Raw genomic sequence first — 19,120 nt, forward strand, 5'->3', positions numbered from 1 at the left:
GCCCAGCCCCCTGCCAAGGCAGGGTCACTACGAACAGTGCTGCATTAACGCGTCCAGGTGGGTTTGGAATTCCTGCAGACAGGGAGATTCCCCCGACCTCCCTGGTCAGCCAGTTCCAGTGCTCTGCCCCCTCAGTGTAGAGAAGTTCTTCCCCATGTCGAGGTGAAACGTCCTGTGTTTTAGTTTATGGCCATTGGTCTCTGTCCTGTCTCTGGCACCATCCTCTTGGCATCCACATCTGAGTTATTTATATGCACATTTGAGTTATTTATATGCACTAATGAGATCCTCTCTCAGGCCCAGCTCCCACAGTCTCTCCTTAAAAGAGACCCCTGAGGGGCCTTCACTGACCCTTTCCAGCCGCTCCTTGGCTTTCTTGTACCGAGGAACCCAGAAACGGGCACAGAACTCCACTCTCGTCTGGCAAGGATACAGTGCTCCCTGGTGGTGCTCACTCTTCCAGCACCACTGGGCATCTCCACAAGCAGGCAGCCACTAAAAACCCACTTTTCTCCCTTTTCTGAGGCTCACTGCACTCCCTGCCATCATTCAAAATAAGGCTGTAGCAAAGCAATAAAGATCAGTGATTTTTAGTGGGAGCTGCCCCCAGCTTGCTCCAAATACTCCTTAGCAGAGGAGCCCATCCAATTCAATCCTTGAAACTCTTTCCAGCTTCTTGAGAAGTTACACCTGCACACAGCTGAAGAGACATGGTGTAACATTTTACATTCGTACTCTTCCAATTTTCTTTTTCTCCCAACAAGGGAGAGATGAAAGGCACCGGATGCTCTGTTGCTACAGCAAGGTGAAAGATCATCTCATGTAACCTCATCTGCCAAAACCACAGCTTTTGTTCCTCCACCAAAGTCGAAACGAAGCAAGAATAAATCTAAATTGCAGATCAGGACCTCTGTTACAGGGAATAAAAGCAAGCTGATTCAACAAGTCTAATGTAGATCTACAGGGGAGAGCAGCTGTGCTCTTCAAGACTAATTTAAAACTAACAGGAGTTTCCTTTGCTGCTAAAAAAACAAGCAGTTTGCTTTTATGTTGTGAGAGTTCTTTAGCCAAGTCCCAAAGGACTTTTGGCAACTGTGCCACAAAGTCAGCTGGAGCAAGAGAAGTGTAGTGCCAAATTGATCTATATATGGAAAAATGTTGCAATATTGAGTACTCCTTAAATGCTTAAAGACCAAATGGAAACAGGACCCCTGCTGTGGGTAGGGAATTGTTATTTGGACAAGAATCTAATTTAAAAACTAAAACCACAAGTTCTCCATTAATCATGCTCACAGACCTCAAAATAAATTTTTGAAAAGTTTGTAGCATACTTCCATTACTGAGATTTTTACTAGAAGTTTATGTTACATGTAAACTGCTTTTTATTTTATGAGCCAAAGTAGTACAATGCTATTTTCCACTATGTTTCTTACCAAGAGCAGCGGCCTTCAGTTGAAGGGCAAAAAATACTATTTCCAAGTTAACACCTCTTTGTAACAATTCATGTGACATGGATACAAATGTGTCTGCATGTCACAAGGTTACAGAACAGAGGTCTTACTACATAGTTTAACATTGGTTTGAAATAGTGCCATTATGAAATCCAGAAGAAAAGCACATAAGGATTTAGGGTATCAAATATGCCCACTATTTTTGTGGACAGCATTCACAGAATAATTAGCACGTTTATTTTTAATAATGTGTTTAATTTGTAATCTTTTTCCCATTAAAATGTATCCTATCTACAGAACAGTTAAACAAAAAATAGTCCCAGACAATGGCTGGTATTGTAAAACCAGTTGCTACACATTTAAAACCAGCTTACAGACAGTTAAATTAAAACTAATGTCAGAATTTTCCAGTAGTAGAGGGTCTGGTTTTGTTTGTGTTTTTTCTTTGAAATGTTGAATCTTTAGGTGGACAATGGTTCCTATGTGATTTTCTATAAGAAACATGCTTTGATCTCTGAAGAGATAAAAATGAATTTATTATCACCCCATTTGCACAGAAAGTACTAGAACAGGGTATGGATTAAAAGCTATTTAGAGAGTGTAAAAACATAGATAGTTCAGCTTCATAGGGGCATGCATTGTTCTGTTGGACAACTATGGAATAAAAAAAAGATAATGAAACATACCATTAGATTGACAGATTCTTCTTGTGACACCATCATGTTTCCACACATGTTTGTAAGCTGCCCAGCCTAGAGCTTGGAAGCTACCAGGAATTTTCTAATTAGCAAGACATTTCCCTGTACTTCAGCCTGACATCCTAATCCCAGCACATGTTAAGCACATACAAAGGAAACACATTGCCAGGCACAAGCATTAGGCCTGCAGAACCAAAATACTGGACTTCTAAAACACAAGAAGAAAACCCCACCAAAAGCAAATCCCAGCTCTTTTCAGACTTTAGCAAATAATTCACGATAACAGATGGCCACAAGGATGTGTGCCAGAGCATCCGGGGTCAAAAGGTGTGTCTTTAACTGAGACTGGTAACTTTCCACTACCAAATACATTCCAGTTTCATGACCCATCAGAAAGGTGACTTAACTGATTCCATTGCTTGTTTTTCAGATTTATGGGAGGATATGTTTTGCTACAAGAGAGAAAAGTTAAAAATTCTATCATGAAAAAATATAATTCTATCAGCAATCAAATATAGTTGTTTGGTATAAGTAATATTAAATGACACCACATCAGATTTTCACCTAGAAAATGGTAAACAGAAGATAAAATATTCAGAAATGTTGAGGCCCCAGATGACATTGTGAAGCCTGGTAGGGTTCAAAGACAAGTTGGATAAAGCCTTGAGCAGCCTGGTCTAGTGGGAATTGTCCCTGCACATGGCATGGAGGGGTTGGGGCTAGAGGATCTTTAAGGTCCATTCCAACCCCTTAGCATACCATGATGGTTCTGTGGTGATTAAATAACCCTGCATTAGAAGTGTGTGCCTAGAACAGCTTACTCCCTGTGCTCTGTTGAATTCTCTTGACTACTTCTATTATGTGTGATTTAAATAAGTACAATTAGAATGATACAAAACTCTTATTGCATATAATTAGAACAGAACAAACATGATATAAAAATCAGCATTCTGTGAACCACATTACATTAGATTTCACTTTGACAGATGCAAAGGCTGTGCTAAACAAATCTATTTATGCAGTGCAAGTCCTTGCAAATACAAAAATAAGTCATAGTTGCTTTCTTCTGATCCCTTTCTGTGCTTGACATTGTACAGAAGCAACAGAAAGATCACAAAACCTGTCCTGCTCAAAGATAATAGCTCAGCACTCTTTGCAATCCTGCATCAGTCAAAGTAGGACACAAAGCTGCATTACAGTAAAAATTTGGAAGTACCAAATAATAATGTATGCAATTAAAATCCTAGTTGTGCATTTCTCTAGACAACTGGTAAAGCATAAGTAACATTTTAAATAAGTCTGCCCCAACACAAACAAGCAATCTGGTTAAGGACAGTAGTTAGCTGTAGAGGTAGAAAAAATGTGAAAAGAACCCTCAAATAAACCAAGGCAAAACACTACACAGTGTGATTTCTGAAGTGCTTTGTTTATGGATTTATAACAAATCAAGCCCTTTATTACACATGAAAAGAATAAAAATGTCCATTCAGTAACATGTGCTGTGCAAGGTCATGGGAACAATGCTAGGTAAGATGACTAGAGTGCTATTATTTTTAGCTGTCTATCCTGACAGATGCAGGCCATACCGGAAGGCAAATCTTCATGGTTTTGGTGACAGCAGGCAGCTAGTGCTTGTTCTGTCCTGGCTATTGTTGCAGGGCCTCTTGAGGAAGGCTATGAAAGGAAGGATTTTGTCAGGAAAGTCCACAAACACCAGAGGTTTATGTCCAAAAAGAAGATAGAGGAATCCTTCAACTTAATCAAATAAACGGAGAGAGCCAACTGGGGCAAACACTCGCAGGGTTTTCTCTCTCGGGGTTTCAGAGGACACAGCCTCCTTTTATCCTGAACTCCCAGCTGCATGTTGCCCTCTTTATTTCTCTGCTGCTGAGGCACTAGGAGGGTACATCCTTCCTGAACCGCCTGCCAGATATTCCCCCCTTGAACCGACTGTTTTACCCCACAGTTCAGAAGTTCAGGCTTGTGCAGACCCACTTGTTTGTTCCAGGAGCCAAGCTGTCTGAGCTCTGCAACAAACCTGGTGCCAAAGTTAGTAGAGAATTTAAACCTATATCAAAGATGTTAGCACCCATACCTTCACCCAACAAATGCTTATAAATACATTCGCTTTCCTCTCATTTTGATAACACAAAAAGAAAAAAAAAAGATAGGTCTGTCTGGGGGAAATTATTTAGGATTTGTTTTTACTTTGTTACTTTATTAAGATTTTTGTTAATCATTCAAATGCAGAAGCATAACTGGATAGTTTTATGACTAGCAAAGAGCAAGCGAAGACTAAGAAGAGAAGAAAAGCAAAACCCACCTTTATTTTCTTAACAAAAATGATACATTTTCCTTGATTAATTCCGAGGTATTTACAGTCCTCTAAGAAACTATGACTAAAATCTTCCACATAGGCTCAGTCTTGTATGAGGGACAGGTGTGGGTGACACTTCCAGTGAACCAACTTCTTTATGGACACTGCACTGGAAGAACTTTTTTTTAACCTTACAGTATATAAATTATTCCTATTGCAATAGCAAATGGCCTTGCAGAATAATTTCTGAAGGTTTAGTTAAAAAGGATTTGAGAAAGAGCTGTAAAGCTGGTTTTCACCAGGCAGGGCTTGCTGACTTGGGCGCCAGTGGGTCCTGCGCTGGAAAAGTTTATGAAGACAAGTTTCTGACTAAGAACTGTCTTACCCAGCTGCCAGCAAAGAAGATGAAGCTCCAAATTTAAAAGCTGTCAAGCTCCGACACTGCTACCCGGCTCCGGTGCCCTCACACGCGGCGCTCCCTCAGCGTTTTCCCTCACATCGCTCCGTGCCTCCACCGCCGGACGGGCGCTGCCTGGCGGGCTCAGCGAGCCCCTGAGCAGCGGCGGAAATGCCCGCAGGGTGCGGGGCAGCGGCTGAGGCCCGGGGCGGGTCGGAGGCGCGGGGGGCGCAGCGGCCCTGCCCAGCCCCGCTGTCCCGGCCGCGGGCAGGCGGAGGGCGCCGCTGCTGCGCCCCTTCCCCTCAGAGCGGGCTGTGCCCGGCGGCCGCTCCGGCTCGGCCCCGGGCTCCATGTCCGGCGGCGCGGGGAGCGCGGCAGCGATGCCGCTCGGTGGTGCCCAGTTCGCCCCTCAGCAGGGCGGCCCGAGGGCTCCGGCCGCGGACAGGGCGGTTCCGCGTCCTCCGCTCGCTTCAGGTGCTCGCGGATGCTCGGGTGCGGCTTTCGGTGAGGCGATGGGCGCTGCAGGGACACCGCAGGTACCGCGCCCGCTCCCGTTCGCTCGGAAAGCGGCAGCTCTGGAAGCAGAGCAGCTCTGGAAGCAGAGCAGCCCCGGCCGGACAGGCTGAAAGGGGCCGTCCCCGAGCCCTCCCCGCCCTGAGGGCTCCTCGCAAAAACCTCCCTTCATTCCCCTCATCCAGAGCCCTAACAGGTTGAAGGAAGAAGTGGTTGACCATAGGAGCTTAGTGGCTGGGGCTTTTCCTTTTCCTTTTTCTTTTCTTTTTTCCTTTTTCTTTTTTTAGCTAACCGTTAGCAGGCTTCTCAGTAAATCTGAAGAACATTATTTTTTAAAAATCACAATAGGTCTACGTATATTTATGTTCCTTGAGCCTAATGGTGCTGCCTTGGTGAATTAGCTGAAATGGTGAATCCTGGCAAAGAAAAGATGCTTTGGCAAATGAATATTAAGTTCCTAATAAGAAAGATAGTGCTTAAAGGAGGCTAAAAATATAAAACACTGAACATTCCGCTTTCATCATCATCTATAACTTAATGAGTAGAGGTGGTTTTTGATTGACAAAATCAGTGTCAAACCTTTTACTAAATTCAGCTGAGCTAAATTTCTCTTTCTGTCTCCTAATGATGTCACCAAAATTCCTATGATTTTGAAATACTAAATTGCTTTGTGCATTAAAATCGAACATCTCTTGTTTGTGCTTAAGCAAATATTATCTTACTTTATCCTTTCTCTACTTTGAAGTTTAAAACAAAATATTAGGTTCTTATTGCATTCAGTAACCTTGACTAACTTTTCTTTCCTTGTACCTAAGACATATCTACTGGGTTTGTTCTGTTCCTCAAATGAAGGAACTGTCTGTTTGAAGCTTTGTACAATTTTACAAATGTCCAGAAAACTCTTGGAAGTTGTATTTTGACTATTGTGTGATGTTGCCAGAAGGTTTATTTTTGTGCGAATGAAAAGAGAAAGGAAACAGAAAGAGGTCTGTCCTGAACTAATTTGGTGGTAAATATCATGATTTGGAGGTGTCACTTCACTCATTTTTTTTAATAGGAAGCTCTGTTCTGAAAGAAAATCTTGGCTAAAAAATGCATAAACTCTGAGGCACAGCTCTTGCCATTCCAAATATGGCAATTTATTGCCATAAACTTTTTTCACAGTTTTTACAGAAAAAGGTTTTTGATTGGAAAAGGATCAGGGATGAGGGGAGGAAGCTTGGAGTATGACCAGAGTTTTGCTACTGACTTAATATGATATCAGGTTTATTAAGCATTACTTTTTTTTAGTTGACATTTAGTTATTTGTACTTTTTTCTTATCTATTTCATGTGTGCATTTAGTTTTATTCTGCAGTGCAACTAGGATACGGCACAAATGGGCCAAGATGAAGCACACTCAGATAATTTCAGTATGATAAAGAAAACATAAAACTATCACTAGTATGCAATTCATAAGCTGAATAAACAATACTTTTATTATCAAATGAGTTAGCTCTGGGTTGATTTGTCTGTCAAATGTCTCCTAAATTAAAGCTGTGTCTGTCTATGCTTTCTTTCATGGATTACAGCAGAAGAAAGTGGTAAGAATATTCTTCTCAGAATATTCTAGTGTCCTCAGACAGCTTCCTGTAGCAAATTGGTTTTTGTCTGATTCCACAATCAGAATTCTAGTGGATGGTTTCTTTCCTTGTGAAATGCTTTTACTGTTTTGTATAACCCTTGATTTTAATTACTGTTTAGGTTGATGATTTAGGGTTGTTAGCATCTTCTGTCATCTTATTCATAACCTTTCTTAGAGCCTTTACATTGTATGAGTGCTGTTGTCATTTCCAGTAACACACTGTTAAAATCAAAATACAAGGTAGAGACATGGTCAGGACTTGCAGCTCTCTGAAGGCATGAAATTATCTGAATGCAGAAACTGCCGTGTCCCAGCCCATAGGCAGTGCCTTGCCCTGTAGAAGGCACTGAAGCAGCTGGCACCTAATGTTTCAATGTTTTGTCACTGCCTGGCAGCTGTGATCAGGGTGCCTGAGCCACAGAGCTCTGCTGACTGTCAGTGTGCTCTGGAAGCATTTCAGCTGAGCAAAGGGAGCTGGTCTTCAGCACACTGAACTTGTTCTTGTTAGTTACACCGAGCTTGAACTTCCACATACCCATCCGATAAAACCAGTTAAAATTCCATTGCCCTTTCCTGACTAAGCTTTTGAATTTTATTTCAGTGTTAATCCCAAACTGCTCATCTCTCAGTTATGAGTATTTAGAATTGGAGATGTTGCTACTTTTTTTAGCTAAATGTCTTCAGAACTTGCTCAAATGCAGGCTTCCCTGCTGTTTGGCTGTTTCTTTATGGATTTCTTGTGCAAATCTTAGTGGAACACATTAAGTGAGCAAAGGAAACAAGAAGAATTTGTAGGATTCATTTTGTGGTTTTGTTTATTTGATTTTCTTTTTTTTTTCTTTTTTTGGGGGGAGGGGAGGAAGAGTTGTTTTATGGGAAGTAGGCTGTAGGAAGGAAATGTTTGTATTCCTTATTCATGGAAGTTATTAAGGGGTACTGTGATAAATAGATGATTTGGTACTATAAAAAGAATGAGCAAGTAATTTTCTGCTGAGATAGTTACATTAATTAGAGACTGGCTTAATAAGCCTCCAGTTCAGTGATACACACTGTAAATGCTTTGTATTCTCTAGTCTTCCCTAACCAATGGAACTCTTTTCCACGGCTTCAATATTTTATATATCTTAGTTGAGTTCAAACTGTCACTTTTCAGCTCAGGAAAACAGAATGACTCTTTTGTGGCCTTCAGATGATAACAAAAACATTGTCCTACTACAGAGGTATATATCTCTTTAATGAACAGGAAAGTCCTTTGGCATAATTTTTCATCTCTTTTTTCTGCCAATTAAATACCAATGAGCCAGTCAAATTCCAAGACTGCAGTTTCAAAGCCATTAGCTGGTAAGTCTGATGTGAAAAGAAATGCAGAGAGATGTTCCAGCCCAGTCCAGTCTGTTCCTTGATGGGTCAGCAGCATGTTCTAGGAGGCCAAGAAAGAGAATTAATTTCATTAATTTTGGAGGAATAATCACACCTCAGGATGGACTAATGTACTTATCAGAAAAGCATTTTCCTGGGGGCTTTTCCATTTTTTTTGACCCATGAGAAGAAGGAGAGTTGTAGATAGGCATGCTGTACTGAAGGTGGGCTCCATGTTCTTGGGCCTATGCTCTTCCTATTTTTTTTTTCTTCTGATCTCTTGTTTGCGAATGCATTTATGAAAGTCTTTCCTTATCATCTGGAATGTATATGACAGAAAAAGAGTATGGACCAGCCATCCAGGCATGTCATCCACATATCAAAATATATTGCTGATTTTTAATTCTTTTTTTATTTCTTTTTCTTGCATCCATGTACCAGCAATGTTATATTCTGCAGTTAAACCACTTAAACCAGTCTTGGGTTCAAGTTGTGCCTGCTATGCTTTCTGATCATTGTGCTGACCTTGTAATGTAGGCAGAGGTTGTTGCTGTCATACTTCATTTCATTATCAAAGCAATTAATTCTTTAACAAGAGTCTCTTCCTCCCTTTGTGCAATATTCTGATTTGACAAAACTAAAATGAAAAAATCTTTTAATATAGTCATTCTTCTGGGATAAAAGAAAACAGACCTTGTTTTGTAAACTAGAAAATGAGTGAAAGTAGGAGGCAATGTAATGATTTTGTTGTTGAAATGTCATTAATGTTCATATAATTAATTATGCATTTTAAATATATGATACACATTTGGATGTAATAGGTATAGGGAAATAGTGATCTCAAAGAACTGTAATGACATATATATTTTACAAAATCCTGCTTTTTCTCCACAACACTTTCTTGCTGTTTTTTCCTTTTACCTTCTTCCCAAGGTGATAGAGAAGTCAGTGGCTGGAGTAATCCATTGTATATGCACTGACTGACAGTTTCCTGGCATCCTCGTGGTGTATAAAGATAAAATGTTTTTGTTACAAGATGTTACTTTTAGATCATAAAAAGAACTAAAAATAACTTTACTGGTAAGTAAATCTTCCTTGAAAAAAATCTGTTGCATTAGTTGTTATAACTCAGGGATTTTTGAACAATTTAGAATAAACACAGTTTGACACTTTGTAATGAAGGATTTGCAAAGCCTTTATTTTCCTATGGCTGAAAAAAAAGAAAAATGTATCTGTATAAAGTGTGGGTTCATAATGAAAATGGAAAGTGTTTAAAGCAGGGACTGATGATGAAAGTTCATACAACTCAGCCCTGGTATTGCAGTATGGATACTTATCCATATTTTAAGTGTGTTGGATTTTTGACAAGTATCTTCCTGAAGAGACTGAGCCCCATAAGAGTGGAAGTAATCATATCTGTCTGGAGCTTCCTCTAGGAAGCAGTTCTGGGAAATATGCACATAGCCAAGGTAATATTAGAGGGGCTGTAATCCTAATTTTTTGGTCATCTTTTTTGTCAGGGCATGCACATACTTTGTATTATATGCAGAAATATTTTAGACGTGCTCTTTTTCTCAACAGTTTGAAAAATAAAAATTAGTTGTAGAAAACCACTTTATATTGTTTCAATCACTACTGAATCTGTGCTCCATTACTGGGGGCAGGATGATTTGTATCAAATTTTCAGCACCAGTGTATTTTTCAATTAGATTGTCCTTCATGTTGTCTCTATTGATACCTATTTAACTTTACTGACTAATGTTTTTAAGAAGTCTCTGTTGTGATTTCCAGCTTCTAATACCAGTTGCCTTTGAGCAAAGCTGACTTTTCTGATGCTCTAAGGCTTGGCTTAAGGTGTACAGAAACAAGAGGAACATGCAAACCGATTTCATCTTTTCGGCAGAGCAAAATGTGACCTGACCTCTCCACCCTACCCCTGCATTTTTCAGAGCTTTTTATTCCTTGGGGCTTTCTATTAGTTTTACTCTCTGGGAAACCATACCATAATCTTGTCCTCAAATGAATATGCTGAGCTCTTGCAAACCCCTGTCTGATGCTCTCTAGCAGGCAAATGTTCTCTGCCCATTTCTCTGGAGAGCCTCACCCCCAGCCCTCACCTCTCTCCCACAGTGCCACAGCACAGATTTGTACAGAGTCTCACACACTCCTATACCCTGCCCTGTGCTCCCAAGCCTGTTGGCATTGATTCCAAACAGCTGCAGTTCTTCTGGAGCAAAGGTTCCCTCTTCTTGCCAGCTGCAGCATTGACAGAATGCCTGGCCCTTTGCTGTGGAACAGGAAAGCTTTCTGAGTCCTTCTGTGAATTTTGCTTTTATAACGAAGTTGAGAACATAGAAAATACAAAACATACATCTTACATTTACTCCAGTAGAAGTTCCTAAGAACATAGACAATACAAAATATGCATCTTGCATGTTACTACAGTAGAAGTTCTTCCAATTGAAGTTTTACAATCATTATTTATTTTGGGGCAGGATGATCCCCAGTTGAGAACAATTGCACAACTGTGATGTTCGTGTCATAGTACTTTTGGATTTTAGCATCGACAGGTCCTTCAAATTCATTAAAAGGATTTCTAAATGTCTATAAAGACAATCACAATTGGAAAATTGATCAGTGAAGGATCTCTGAAGCTTTTTATCTTTACTTTCTGTGCTTTTAAATTATAATAAGCATAAAGTAAAAAATGAACAGGTAGTGTGTCTTGTTACTTCAGGAATAGCAACGAAATGGAAAAACTAATTTTTTTAAATGTATCAGATTGGACTTGCTCTCTGTTGGTACAGAGGTTTATCACAAAATTCAGATGAAGTCAATTTGGATTATAATTGTTCACCTGTGAGAGCTTTCAAAGATAAGGATTTTATTTCTTCCTCCTAATGCATTCCATGCAGCAATTGATGGCAGCAGAGATACGGATACTTCTCCCAAATAGACTTCCTACGAAGGCCTTTTTTCTTTTGGTGGCTTTTTAGGGTGCTCTGACAAATTTTGCTCCAATCCAGGTAACAGACAGTGCATGGTGTACAATTTAGTTGTCTTTGTTATAGTTATCATGCTGAATTCCTGGTTACTCTTTGTTCTGGAGCTTGGGTAGCACCAAAACACATTAACAGTTATTCCAGACTCCTTTAAGGTTGGGAAAATAACACATTATGCACACATGACTGATAGAATATTTTCATATATGAGTTACTGTATAGCTGTGCTTAAAGGTAGTTGGAAACTGATTTTTCATATTATATAGGCATTAACAGACATAAGAATAATACACTAATTATTCTGGGAATTTTGAGATTTTCCGACTGTCAAAAGTTGAAAAGTAAAACCATGTCTTAGAAGTAGCTTAAAAAAATTCCATTCAAAAGTAAAATTAAAGTACAGAGAGATTAAAAATTGCAAGTTACACTCTATCTGAAAGTACACATGCATACAGTAGTGTAACCAAAGCTGTAGGTTCAATTTGGCAAAAAAGAAGGTAGAGAAATATGGCTGAAGTTCCTATGATCATGAAGGAATTGGATAAAAGAAATGTGGAACTGTTGCTGGCCAATTCTTGCAGTACTAAAACTAGATGGCATTCAATTAAGGTAGTTGGAGGTGAATTTAAAAGAGACAAGTGAATTGCTGCTTTATGCAGTAGGCATTGAGCTCTTGGAATTTACTGGAGATTGTGTAGTCAGGTAGTACAAGTGTGTTCAGAAAGGAATTGTTGTCACAACCAAAGTAATTACTTAGTAAAAACAAAAGTAGGCATGGGTGTGTTTCTGGCATTCCTAGCCCAACACTTGTAGGTGCTGTGGGAGTGTGCTGGGAGAAACTGGCTGGATGTGTGTTCTCCCTACACAGCATTTCCTTTTGTTACTCGAGGAGCTGTGCTATGTGGGTTTTTCGTCTGACTTAGCAGTACTTACATATAAAACCTTCAATTTTTCTCACCAAAATATATTTTTACTCATACTTGCTGGCAATTTCATAGGAGCTTAAAACTGATATGAAATATAAAGTGATTTCTAAATTACTTGCCATTTTTGGGGGGGGGGGTGAATTAATTTTTGCTTTTTATATGCGTTTGGAACATCAATGTGCATTTCTTGCCAGTGTATACTAATGAAAATGTCAGATATTTACCATAAAATAAAACTATCTCATGACTATTGCTTTGACTGCTTTTGAGTGCTTGCCAGAGATTAGACTGTGGATATAATTTTGTTTTAATAACTTTATGTTGGGTAGCCCTACACTCTAGTTTACCCAGATTTGTGCCAGAACAAATCAAATATGGAATCTCTGTCTTATTTCTTTTGGAATTCTAAATGTAATATAGCTTATGGATATTTTAAGAGAGTATATTCTGTGTGCTGTCATCAACTATAATCTATTCTTCCTTCTGTTCAGTGTATCAGCACTTGTTCCTCACTGACAAGCATGTTTTTTCTGGAAGATGTTACTCCTTACTTCCCACTTAGAGGAATACAAAACAGAGAGCTCAAAAGCACAATCTTTTTTGTTTAATATCATTTGAACCATTTTTCAGATGATCGTAATTTTCAATAAATCAATAATGCCTTGCAAGATAGTTGCTATGTTACCCACAGCCAATGCTTGCTTGGTTTATACTGATAGAAACAGCAGAATGCCAATGTATTCATACAGGAGCCTCAATATTCACTTATTTGGGTTAGAAATTGTTGAAGTGCTGTCAGTTTTGAATGTTCAGGCACAGCACAACTTTCTATCTGTGAATATATACCTGTGCATACATGCATACTAATAAATTGGAATGTTGAATGTTGAAACTAAAAAGAAATTGGTTTTAAATAAACAAAAATTGTCCCGAGAGATGTAATATTTTGTGCAGAAGGGACTCCTGGTTCATTTTTTAAAAAAGATTCTGTAATATTACCATGAACTTTTCTTATTTATGTATAAGTTTACTATCCCAAATATGAATGTCCTTTTTTATTGTTTTTATTTAGTGTTCAGACTTCCATTATGGGAGGAAAAATCTGAAATGGCACATTGAGTTTGTGTATCAGGGTTTTGGTAATGGAGAGGCTCTAGGGCTGGCTTCTGTGAGAAGCTGCTGAAAGCTTCCCTCAATTCCAACAGTGCCAGTGCCAGCCTGGCTCCAGGATGGACCTGCCACTGCCCAAGGCTGAGCCTGTCAGTGGTGGTGCTAGTGCCTCTAGGATTACAGATTTAAAAAGGGATAACAGATTTAAGAAAGGGAAAAAACTGCTGTGAAAAGGTAGGAGAGAGTAATGAGAATACATGAGAGAAGCGAGCACAGACAGCAGGGCCGTGGGAGAAGGAGGGGCAGGAGGCGTTCAGGCACCATCACAAATTCCCCTGCAGCCCGTGGTGCAGCCCATGGTGGCGCCCCTGCAGTCCAGGTTCATGTTGGAGCAGGGATCCACCTGCAGCCTGTGGAGGACCCCATGGCCGAGCAGGTGGGCTCCCAAAGGAGGCTGTGACCCTCTGGAAGCCTGTACAGGAAGCAGGACCTATGGACCCATGGAGAGAGGAGTCCATGCTGGAGAAGGTTTGTTGGCAGGACTTGTTACCCAAGAGGGGACCCATGCTAGAGCAGCCTGTGCCTGAGGGATTGCACCCCATGGAAGGGACTCATGATGGAGCAGTTTGTGAAGAACTGCAACCTGTGGGAAGGACTCATATTGGAAAGGTTTTTGGAGGACTGTCTCATATGGAATGGACCCCATACTGGAGCAGGGAAAGAGTGTGAGTAGTCCTCTCCCTGAGGCAGAAGGAGTGGCAGAAATAGTGTGTGATGAAGTGACCATAACCCTCACTCTGCATTCCCCTACTCCTCGGGAGGAGATAAGGAAAAACAGTATTTAAGCCTGGAAAGAAAAGAGGGGTAGGGGGAAGGTGTTTTAAGGTTTGATTTTATTTCTCATTACTTTGATTTGTCTTGTAATGAATTAAACTAAGTTCCCTAAGTCAACTCTATTTTGCCTGTGACTGTAATTGCTGAGTGACCTCCCTTGTCCTTATCTTGACCACAAGCTTTTTGTCATGTTTTTTCCCCCTGTCGAGCTGAGGAGGGGAATGACAGAGCAGCTTGATGGGCACCTGGAAGTCAGCCAGGGTCAACCCACCACAAAAGGCCATGTGTCTTTTTATGTCTCTGATAAGTGTTGGAGTGGTTTCTTTAGGAAAGATAGCATGTTGTCATTGATCTTTAGAGCCTCCAACAGATTATTAAACGTACAGGAGTAGAGTGTAGAGAGATAGGCCCCTAAGCAGAGTTGATAATTTAAATAGTTTCCAGTTTGTCTTAGATTGGCTGAAATTATTTTTTTATGTGCTTGGAGAAAAACTGAACCTTTGGCCTTTATGATGGACCAGAAGAATTTGTCATGTACCTGATACAACTTATGCTTAATTCACCCAGCTGATCATGTATTTCTTAATATAGTCATTCTGATTTTTTTCAGATATTTCAATTCTTTTTCTCAATAATGATATGCCCATTCTTGTAGAGAGGAAAAGATTCTTAAAGGAATTACTGTGTTCTTGCCTTTGGCTGAAGCACAACTCACAGCTAAGATTATGAGGAAGCTTGCCATGCCACTCTGCTAGACAAGCAAGACTACCCCTGAGATTAGTAGTCCTCTTGACTTGTTTCATAGAATTTTTACTAATACCTGTCTGAAAAGGTGATTACCTAGAGCTCTGAACGGCAGCAAAATTAGCTCCAAATGGGTACTATGCATAGGGTCTGTGGAGCATTCCTCCAGAAGTCCTCAGAACCATCTGCTTGTGAGAAATACAAGATAACATGCTTCAGGACTTTATTTCAATTTTCACATCCATCTGTTCTGATCATTACACACATCTGATCTCCCTGTTGGAGAGGCTGCTCCTGACCAATAGGGGTGGGGTGTGAGAAGCAGCTTTATGTAAGGGTTCCAGAACTCTGACCCCTCTCCTTCTGTCCTCCCCTCAAACCTGAGCAAGAGGTGCACCTTCCAGCAGCAGGCACAAATAGGAGAGCTGTGTTTTAATGAACATAAGGGAGTATATATATTTTCATTCTGGTAGCACTTTGGGACTGATGTTTACCTTCTCAAGTACGTCTGATGCCAGCTTTGCCAAAGGCATGTAGAACCCTACCAGCAGGTCTCAGCCACAAGTTTCAAGATTTCCAAGTGCTGCTTAGGTTGTGATATTACACTAAGTTTGCTGTTCAGGAAGGGGCTTGATCTACCTGTAGACAAAATATGACCTAATGGATAGGAACTATTCCCTGACAAATAGAAGTGGGTGGAAACTTGGTCCTGAATGGTTTTGCGCTGGATTTAATTTTGTGAGTTTCTGTCAATTGCAGAGTTAATCAGACAGATGCGCAGTGAATCACAATGTATCATGATGATTTCTTCTGTACAGATCTGACAGCAGCAGCATTGACATTTTCCCACCTTTCAGCAGTATCTCCTTTCCATATGGAGAAAAGGCTGCCTGGTCCTTATCATTACATCATGGCTTAGTTCATGCTAGACCAAATATAAATGACTTTGTAAGTTAAGATGCTCTCTGGAAATGTGTGTGTTGTACAACTTCATGTGTGGGACAAAACAGTGGTAGCAGAGCAACACAGCCCCCCTCCTTCTGTATGTATACAGTCACATTATTTATTGTGCAGATATCTTTAGTTTCTCTGGCCTCTTGTTTGGGTACTTCTGTCCTACCTCTTAACTTACTTGTGCCTTGACTAAGAGTTTTATGAAAGGTCATAGTACTGCAATCCTTTTCACAGCAGTAACTCTGTTGCATGACTTCATCCTGTTGCTCAGAATTAGATTTTTCCTTCTGAAATGTTCAGAATGCACTTTGTTATGTTGCTGAAGACTGCATTTTTATTACTTAAAAAAATAGAAATGGGAGACATTAATTCTCACTTTGTTGTATTCCACATGAATGTACTTAATTCTGGTCTAGGAAAAGCATACTCGCAACTTAATAACAAGGTAGCATTACTTATGCTCATTTTATTTTGTTCATATTATATTCTTGCCAAAAGTGTAATTTGCTTAAAAAGTTTATGAATATGATTTGCAACACAACTGAGCTCTTGTCATATACAAGCTTATTCTAGACTGTTAAACCAAATACTAATTGAGATTTCAGGGGAAAAAAACCCTTAAAGAAGACTGTATGGGACTTTCTAAAGAAGTGAACTCTTTTGTGGTTATTGTTATATAAGCAGATAAAATAGGAGAAATTCAACAAATCTAAATGACTGTAAGTAGATAAAATGGTGTGGATTTTCAAAAATACCTTCTGTTACTTTATTGCTATTTTATTCAAGAGATACTTTTTTTCTGATTAAAATTTTTTGATAAGTATTTTAATTTTTTTTTAATATTAGAAATTTTCACTTGAATAGGTATCTTAGCGACCATGTTGTCCAATATATTTTATGCAATGAAATTCAACACAGATTTTGATAGGGCACTGGTTCAGGCTCCCCAGGGAAGTGATCACAGCAGCAGACTGACAGAGTTCAAGAAGTGTTTGGGCAATGCTCTCAGGCACATGGTGTGACTCTTAGGGATGGTTTTGTGCAGGGCCAGGAGTTGTAATCAATGATCCTTGTGTGTCTCTTCCAACTCAACATATTCTGTGGTTCTGTAATTATGCTTTGCGCTTAAAATTAAATATTCAATCTCTTCACAAACCTAAAAGTAGGTGAGTGAAAGTATCTGTAAGACTTAAAATCTTGTACTAGAGGTGTGAGAATTTCAACATATCTTTTTGTTGTAAGGATCTCAAAATAAAATTTCAGTCCTGCTTTAGCCATGATGAGCTGAATTGCTCTTCAAAGCTGCACAGAGCCAAAACAAAAGTTAGGAGAAAGTTGCATTCCAAGTAGGATTTAATGTAAAGAGATATCGTTTGTTTCTGAGGAATGATATCTTTTGTTTCCTAAAGACTTCATGTCCTTGTGTCTGCTAGAACCACACACTTTGTGTGTCATGAAACCCAAGTCCAATTCCATTCACAGATGAGGGAGTGTTATTCAGGTGGTGTGTGATTTTTTGGATTCAGATTAGGCTTAAAATTTAGTCTGTTTTCCTCAATAATTGAAGTCACATTTAACAGTGCTAATGAAAGCATGTCTGTTTTAATGATAAAACAGCATTTGAGTCAACTTTCTCTTTCATAGATCACTAATAACCTCACTTAAATTTTAGAAGAATACCCATTTCTATATAGAGAGCCTATAAGTAGTGTACTCTTCTGATTTTATTCTGCCTTCCCCCCACCACTGATCATGTCTTCAGGGTCTCTGCTTTTAATATCGAAGGCAAAACAAATGGTGCTCTGCAGCGCGGTGTCCTGGCCTGCACTTAGACCGTGTGACCACGAGATGTCACAGCCCAGCTGCGGGTGCGGAGCTCGGCTTCCCCCCCACCGACCGCCTCCCCTGCCCCTGTTCGCGAGGAGCATCACACACCACCCCCTCCCAGTATTGTCTTCGGAAAAGTATTCATTTCCTGATGGCAAGTATTTCTGTCTGCAACTGCCTTTATAATTTGCTCTCCATTTGCTAACTCGGTAGTCAAAATACTTTGTCTGTTCTGTGGCAAGCATTCATTGGGCTTCCTTCACAGCTGTACTGTTATGCTTTTCTCCTTTAAGCAACTGCTTCCCCCATTGTTGTCTGTATTTTTGTGAGAACATAGCAAAATAGGAAATAATAAAAAATCTCTTCACTTTCTCTATGCCAGTCAAGACTTAGTATATCTCCATTTTATGATATTGTCAGCCATCCCTTTTATAAGGTAAAGGATTCTACCTTATGTTGCGGTACTTGAAAGGTGTCCCCTACCTTGATTCCTTGTTACCGCTCTCTTTTTTGTTCTGTCTTGTTCTCGTGGACCCAAAAACCATGCAGCTTGTGAGATTTGGGAGTTTTGTGAAATCAGGTGGTGGCATGGTGATGTGTTCCTCTGTTCCATCTTAGTAATTACAAATACTCGATTTCCTTTTTTTGATTGCTCCTGAACATTGAACCAATGTTTTGATAGAGTTGTCATAACTTCAAGGTCATGTTTAAATGTCAGTTTTTCAGCTTGTCATTTTTATAAAGGTAAATTATTTTTCCCATATTCATCACTTTTAAGTTTTAATTTAACCTGTATTTCATCTGGTTTTTTATTGCCCAGACAGGTCTAGAAAAGTGTGTAAGGGTTTTTGCTATTTTTTGGTTGCTTTGTTGGTGTTGTTTTCTTGTTCCTTATCCCCATGCCTTTCCTCTTTATAGTTGATACTAACTGATACAAGTTAGGATCAATATTAAAGCATACTTAGAGATTCCCCTTGGTGTTTACTCAGTTTTCCAGATAATTTATGTGCATGTGCACAAAAAAGGGCCAATTTTTGGATTGCATTAGTGAAAAGTCATTACTGAGAAAACAGTCCAAATATGCTTTTACCCTTCTTTTTTTCATTTTTTTGGTCATTGGCTTAGTCATCTGAGGATCCATAAACCATGGCATTCTTACTTGTCTTAAGAATCCATAGTGAGGGACTAAGTGCCTTGCAGAAATTCAAGGTTGTATTAACCTGATTTCTTTGTCAAGATACTTGCAGATGACTTCAGGGAGTTTGAGTGGAAGTAATAATCTTTACATCTATATTCATTCTCTATGATAAGATGTGATTCAGTATTGCCATCACCTGGAGGATCTTTGAAGAATAGTGTTTTTTC

The sequence above is a fragment of the Melozone crissalis genome, unplaced genomic scaffold, assembly GCF_028551555.1.
Source record: "Melozone crissalis strain CALT ecotype California unplaced genomic scaffold, PUWL_Pcris_2 ptg000016l_1, whole genome shotgun sequence".
Taxonomy (NCBI): Eukaryota; Metazoa; Chordata; class Aves; order Passeriformes; family Passerellidae; genus Melozone; species Melozone crissalis.